This window comes from Gymnodraco acuticeps, unplaced genomic scaffold, assembly GCF_902827175.1.
Source record: "Gymnodraco acuticeps unplaced genomic scaffold, fGymAcu1.1, whole genome shotgun sequence".
In the NCBI taxonomy this organism is placed as follows: Eukaryota; Metazoa; Chordata; class Actinopteri; order Perciformes; family Bathydraconidae; genus Gymnodraco; species Gymnodraco acuticeps.
The window spans coordinates 1049029-1055028 of record NW_022990911.1 but is presented as its reverse complement, the minus strand read 5'-3'; the positions used below and the strand labels follow the sequence as shown (position 1 = coordinate 1055028).

Below are 6000 nucleotides of genomic sequence, written 5' to 3'. Positions count from 1 at the left end.
AACAATATGGTAATTAGGAACGTGGCATTATGGAAGGACAGGTAGCCCACAACAGACTTGTCGAAACAAGAGCATTGTTGTATAGGGGAATTAGCTCAAATGGTAGAGCGCTCGCTTAGCATGCGAGAGGTTAGCGGGATCGATGCCCGCATTCCCACAAACACGTTTGTATTTCAGTTCAGGAAAAGAAGGTAAAAACTGTAAGATATTTGCTGGATGTTAAACTTTTCCAGCCAACTGATAGCGAGACCACAAAGTCTAACAACGATTTCCCTCACTTACCAAGCAACAATATGGTAATTGGAACGTGGCATTATGGAAGGACAGGTAGCCCACAACAGACTTGTCGAAACAAGAGAATTGTTGTATAGGGGAATTAGCTCAAATGGTAGGGAGCTCGCTTAGGCATGCGAGAGGTAGCGGGATTGATGCCCGCATTCTCCACAAAACTTTAGTATTTCAGTTCAGGAAATAGAAGGTAAAAAACTGTAAGATTAAGATATTTGCTAGATGTTCAACTTTTCCAGCCAGCTGATAGCGGAGACCACAAAGTCTAACAGCGATTTCCTCACTTACCAGCCAACATTATGGTTAATTGGGGAACATGCCTTATGGAAGGACAGGTAGACCACAAGTGACTTGTCAAAACAAGGAGAGCATTCCGCCTGCGTTTTTTTTCGGTACCCTCAACTCTCTTTTGTTCAGTTTACCTGGTGTGCTGAAGCCGAAATCGCTGGCTTTTTGCCATATTGCAGCAGGTTCATTGAACTAAACTTTACTACGACGAGGATGGGATTCGAACCCACGCGTGCAGAGCACAATGGATTAGCAGTCCATCGCCTTAACCACTCGGCCACCTCGTCCTGTTTTCACCAGTTTTCCAGTATACGTAAGAGCCAGGTCAAGATTCAGAGTGTTTACGTAGGCCCTCGAAAAGAATGGCATGGAGGAGAGTTGGAGAAAACAACTTAGAAGTACTACAAGAGCATTGTTGTATAGGGGAATTAGCTCAAATGGTAGAGCGCTCGCTTAGCATGCGAGAGGTAGCGGGATCGATGCCCGCATTCTCCACAAAACGTTTGTATTTCAGTTCAGGAAATAGAAGGTAAGATTTAAGATATTTGCTGGATGTTAAATTTTTCCAGCCAACTGATAGCGAGACCACAAAGTCTAACAGCGATTTCCTCACTTACAAGCCAACATTATGGTAATTGGGAACCTGGCATTATGGAAGGACAGGTAGACCACAACTGACTTGTCGAAACAAGGAGAGCATTCCGCCTGGTTTTTCGGTGCGTCAACTCTCTTTTGTTCAGTTTACCTGGTGTGAGTGAAGTCGAAATCGCTGGCTTTTTGCCATATTGCAGCAGCTTCATTGAACTAAACCTTACTACAACGAGGATGGGATTCGAACCCATGCGTGCAGAGCACAATGGATTAGCAGTCCATCGCCTTAACCACTCGGCCACCTCGTCCTGTTTTCACCAGTTTTCCAGTATACGTAAGAGCCAGGTCAAGATTCAGAGTGTTTATGTAGGCCCTCGAAAGGAATGGCATGGAGGAGAGTTGGAGAAAACAACTTAGCAAGAGCAAGAGCAAGAGCATTGTTGTATAGGGCAATTAGCTCAAATGGTAGAGTGCTCGCTTAGCATGCGAGAGGTAGCCGGATCGATGCCCGCATACTCCACAAAACTTTAGTATTTCAGTTCAGGAAATAGAAGGTAAAAACTGTAAGATTTAAGATATTTGCTGGATGTTAAACTTGTCCAGCCAACCTGATAGCGAGACCACAAAGTCTAACAACGATTTCCTCACTACAAGCCAACATTATGGTAATTGGGAACATGTACATTATGGAAGGACAGGTAGCCCACAACGACTTGTCGAAACAAGGAGAGCATTCCGCCTGGTTTTTCGGTGGTCTCAACTCTCTTTTGTTCAGTTTACCTGGTGTGCTGAAGCCGAAATCGCTGGCTTTTTGCCATATTGCAGCAGGTTCATTGAACTAAACTTTACTACGACGAGGATGGGAATCGAACCCACGCATGCGAGCACAATGGATTAGCAGTCCATCGCCTAACCACTCGGCCACCTCGTCCTGTTTTCCACCAGTTTTCAGTATACGTAAGAGCCAGGTCAAGATTCAGAGTGTTTATGTCGGCCCTCGAAAAGCATGGAGGAGAGTTGGAGAAAACAACTTAGAAGTACTACAAGAGCATTGTTGTATAGGGGAATTAGCTCAAATGGTAGAGCGCTCGCTTAGCATGCGAGAGGTAGCGGGATCGATGCCTGCATTCTCCACAAAACTTTAGTATTTCAGTTCAGGAATAGAAGGTAAAAACTGTAAGATTTAAGATATTTGCTGGATGATCAGACTCATACTGTTCAACTTTTCCAGCCAACCTGGTTTGGAATGTTAACGAGACCACAAAGTCTAACAACGATTTCCTCACTTACAAGCCAACAATATGGTAATTAGGAACGTGGCATTATGGAAGGACAGGTATCCCACAACAGACTTGTCGAAACAAGAGCATTGTTGTATAGGGGAATTAGCTCAAATGGTAGAGCGCTCGCTTAGCATACGAGAGGTAGTGGGATCGATGCCTGCATTCTCCACAAAACTTTAGTATTTCAGTTCAGGAAATAGAAGGTAAAAATTGTAAGATTTAAGATATTTGCTGGATGTTAAACTTGTCCAGCCAACCTTATAGCGAGACTACAAAGTCTAACAACGATTTCCTCACTTACAAGCCAACAATATTGTAATTGGGAACATGGCATTATGGAAGGACAGGTAGCCCACAACAGACTTGTCGAAACAAAAGAATTGTTGTATAGGGAATTAGCTCAAATGGTAGGGAGCTCGCTTAGCATGCGAGAGGTAGCGGGATTGATGCCCGCATTCTCCACAAAACTTTAGTATTTCAGTTCAGGAAATAGAAGGTAAAAACTGTAAGATTTAAGATATTTGCTAGATGTTCAACTTTTCCAGCCAGCTGATAGCGAGACCACAAAGTCTAACAGCGATTTCCTCACTTACAAGCCAACATTATGGTAATTGGGAACATGGCATTATGGAAGGACAGGTAGACCACAAGTGACTTGTCAAAACAAGGAGAGCATTCCGCCTGGTTTTTTCGGTACCTCAACTCTCTTTTGTTCAGTTTACCTGGTGTGCTGAAGCCGAAATCGCTGGCTTTTTGCCATATTGCAGCAGGTTCATTGAACTAAACTTTACTACGACGAGATGGGATTCGAACCCACGCGTGCAGAGCACAATGGATTAGCAGTCCATCGCCTTAACCACTCGGCCACCTCGTCCTGTTTTCACCAGTTTTCCAGTATACGTAAGAGCCAGGTGAAGATTCAGAGTGTTTATGTAGGCCCTCGAAAGGAATGGCATGGAGGAGAGTTGGAGAAAACAACTTAGCAAGAGCAAGAGCAAGAGCATTGTTGTATAGGGGAATTAGCTCAAATGGTAGAGTGCTCGCTTAGCATGCGAGAGGTAGCCGGATCGATGCCCGCATACTCCACAAAACTTTAGTATTTCAGTTCAGGAAATAGAAGGTAAAAACTGTAAGATTTAAGATATTTGCTGGATGTTAAACTTGTCCAGCCAACCTGATAGCGAGACCACAAAGTCTAACAACGATTTCCTCACTTACAAGCAAACAATATGGTAATTGAGAACAGGGCATTATGGAAGGACAGGTAGCCCACAACAGACTTGTCGAAACAAGAGCATTGTTGTATAGGGGAATTAGCTCAAATGGTAGAGCGCTCGCTTAGCATGCGAGAGGGTAGCGGGATCGATGCCCGCATTCTCCACAAAACTTTAGTATTTCAGTTCAGGAAATAGAAGGTAAAACTGTAAGATTTAAGATATAGGCTGGATGATCAGACTCATACTGTTCAACTTTTCCAGCCAACCTGGTTTGGAATGTTAACGAGACCACAAAGTCTAACGATGATTTCCTCACTTACAAGCCAACAATATGGTAATTGAGAACATGGCATTATGGAAGGACAGGTAGCCCACAACTGACTTGTCAAAACAAGGAGAGCATTCCGCCTGGTTTTTCGGTGGCATCAACTGTCTTTTGTTCAGTTTACCTGGTGTGCTGAAGCCGAAATCGCTGGCTTTTTGCCATATTGCAGCAGCTTCATTGAACTGACCCTTACTACGACGAGTATGGGATCCGAACCCACACGTGCAGAGCACAATGGATTAGCAGTCCATCGCCTTAACCACTCGGCCACCTCGTCCTGTTTTCACCTGTTTTCCAGTAAACGTAAGAGCCAGGTCAAGATTCAGAGTGTTTATGTCGGCCCTCGAAAAGCATGGAGGAGAGTTGGAGAAAACAACTTAGAAGTACTACAAGAGCATTGTTGTATAGGGGAATTAGCTCAAATGGTAGAGTGCTCGCTTAGCATGCGAGAGGTAGCGGGATCGATGCCCGCATTCTCCACACAACTTTAGTATTTCAGTTCAGGAAATAGAAGGTAAAAACTGTAAGATTTAAGATATTTGCTGGATGTTAAACTTTTCCAGCCAACTGATAGCGAGACCACAAAGTCTAACAACGATTTCCTCACTTACAAGCCAACAATATGGTAATTGGGAACATGGCATTATGGAAGGACAGGTAGCCCACAACAGACTTGTCGAAACAAGAGAATTGTTGTATAGGGGAATTAGCTCTAATGGTAGGGAGCTCGCTTAGCATGCGAGAGGTAGCGGGATTTATGCCCGCATTCTCCACAAAACTTTAGTATTTCAGTTCAGGAAATAGAAGGTAAAAACTGTAAGATTTAAGATATTTGCTAGATGTTCAACTTTTCCAGCCAGCTGATAGCGAGACCACAAAGTCTAACAGCGATTTCCTCACTTACAAGCCAACATTATGGTAATTGGGAACATGGCATTATGGAAGGACAGGTAGACCACACGTGACTTGTCAAAACAAGGAGAGCATTCCGCCTGGTTTTTCGGTACCTCAACTCTCTTTTGTTCAGTTTACCTGGTGTGCTGAAGCCGAAATCGCTGGCTTTTTGCCATATTGCAGCAGGTTCATTGAACTAAACTTTACTACGACGAGGATGGGATTCGAACCCACGCGTGCAGAGCACAATGGATTAGCAGTCCATCGCCTTAACCACTCGGCCACCTCGTCCTGTTTTCACCAGTTTTCCAGTATACGTAAGAGCCAGGTCAAGATTCAGAGTGTTTACGTAGGCCCTCGAAAAGAATGGCATGGAGGAGAGTTGGAGAAAACAACTTAGAAGTACTACAAGAGCATTGTTGTATAGGGGAATTAGCTAAAATGGTAGAGCGCTCGCTTAGCATGCGAGAGGTAGCGGGATCGATGCCCGCATTCTCCACAAAACTTTAGTATATCAGTTCAGGAAATACAAGGTAAAAACTGTAAGATTTAAGATATTTGCTGGATGTTCAACTTTTCCAGCAAACTGATAGCGAGACCACAAAGTCTAACGACGATTTCCTCACTTACAAGCCAACAATATGGTAATTGAGAACATGGCATTATGGAAGGACAGGTAGCCCACAACTGACTTGTCAAAACAAGGAGAGCATTCCGCCTGGTTTTTCGGTGGCATCAACTGTCTTTTGTTCAGTTTACCTGGTGTGCTGAAGCCGAAATCACTGGCTTTTTGCCATATTGCAGCAGCTTCATTGAACTGACCCTTACTACGACGAGTATGGGATCCGAACCCACACGTGCAGAGCACAATGGATTAGCAGTCCATCGCCTTAACCACTCGGCCACCTCGTCCTGTTTTCACCTGTTTTCCAGTAAGAGCCAGGTCAAGATTCAAAGTGTTTATGTCGGCCCTCGAAAAGAATGGCATGGAGGAGAGTTGGAGAAAACAACTTAGAAGTACTACAAGAGCATTGTTGTATAGGGGAATTAGCTCAAATGGTAGAGTGCTCGCTTAGCATGCGAGAGGTAGCGGGATCGATGCCCGCATTCTCCA

General features: G+C 44.2%; 13 non-coding genes across 13 annotated transcripts; 6 read left to right on the top strand and 7 right to left on the bottom strand.

The window, feature by feature from the left end:
• Positions 1–781: 781 nt before the first annotated feature.
• trnas-gcu lies at positions 782–863 on the bottom strand. The gene has a single exon. It is a non-coding gene; the product is annotated as a tRNA-Ser (tRNA).
• Positions 864–998: 135 nt separating this feature from the next.
• Positions 999–1071, top strand: trnaa-agc. The gene has a single exon. It is a non-coding gene; the product is annotated as a tRNA-Ala (tRNA).
• Positions 1072–1393: 322 nt separating this feature from the next.
• trnas-gcu lies at positions 1394–1475 on the bottom strand. The gene has a single exon. It is a non-coding gene; the product is annotated as a tRNA-Ser (tRNA).
• Positions 1476–2018: 543 nt separating this feature from the next.
• trnas-gcu lies at positions 2019–2098 on the bottom strand. Its single transcript has one exon. It is a non-coding gene; the product is annotated as a tRNA-Ser (tRNA).
• Positions 2099–2228: 130 nt separating this feature from the next.
• On the top strand, positions 2229–2301 carry trnaa-agc. Its single transcript has one exon. It is a non-coding gene; the product is annotated as a tRNA-Ala (tRNA).
• Positions 2302–3243: 942 nt separating this feature from the next.
• trnas-gcu lies at positions 3244–3324 on the bottom strand. Its single transcript has one exon. It is a non-coding gene; the product is annotated as a tRNA-Ser (tRNA).
• A 433-nt stretch (positions 3325–3757) lies between these two features.
• On the top strand, positions 3758–3831 carry trnaa-agc. The gene has a single exon. It is a non-coding gene; the product is annotated as a tRNA-Ala (tRNA).
• Positions 3832–4187: 356 nt separating this feature from the next.
• Positions 4188–4269, bottom strand: trnas-gcu. Its single transcript has one exon. It is a non-coding gene; the product is annotated as a tRNA-Ser (tRNA).
• A 130-nt stretch (positions 4270–4399) lies between these two features.
• Positions 4400–4472, top strand: trnaa-agc. The gene has a single exon. It is a non-coding gene; the product is annotated as a tRNA-Ala (tRNA).
• Positions 4473–5095: 623 nt separating this feature from the next.
• trnas-gcu lies at positions 5096–5177 on the bottom strand. The gene has a single exon. It is a non-coding gene; the product is annotated as a tRNA-Ser (tRNA).
• Positions 5178–5312: 135 nt separating this feature from the next.
• trnaa-agc lies at positions 5313–5385 on the top strand. Its single transcript has one exon. It is a non-coding gene; the product is annotated as a tRNA-Ala (tRNA).
• A 331-nt stretch (positions 5386–5716) lies between these two features.
• Positions 5717–5798, bottom strand: trnas-gcu. The gene has a single exon. It is a non-coding gene; the product is annotated as a tRNA-Ser (tRNA).
• A 129-nt stretch (positions 5799–5927) lies between these two features.
• trnaa-agc lies at positions 5928–6000 on the top strand. The gene has a single exon. It is a non-coding gene; the product is annotated as a tRNA-Ala (tRNA).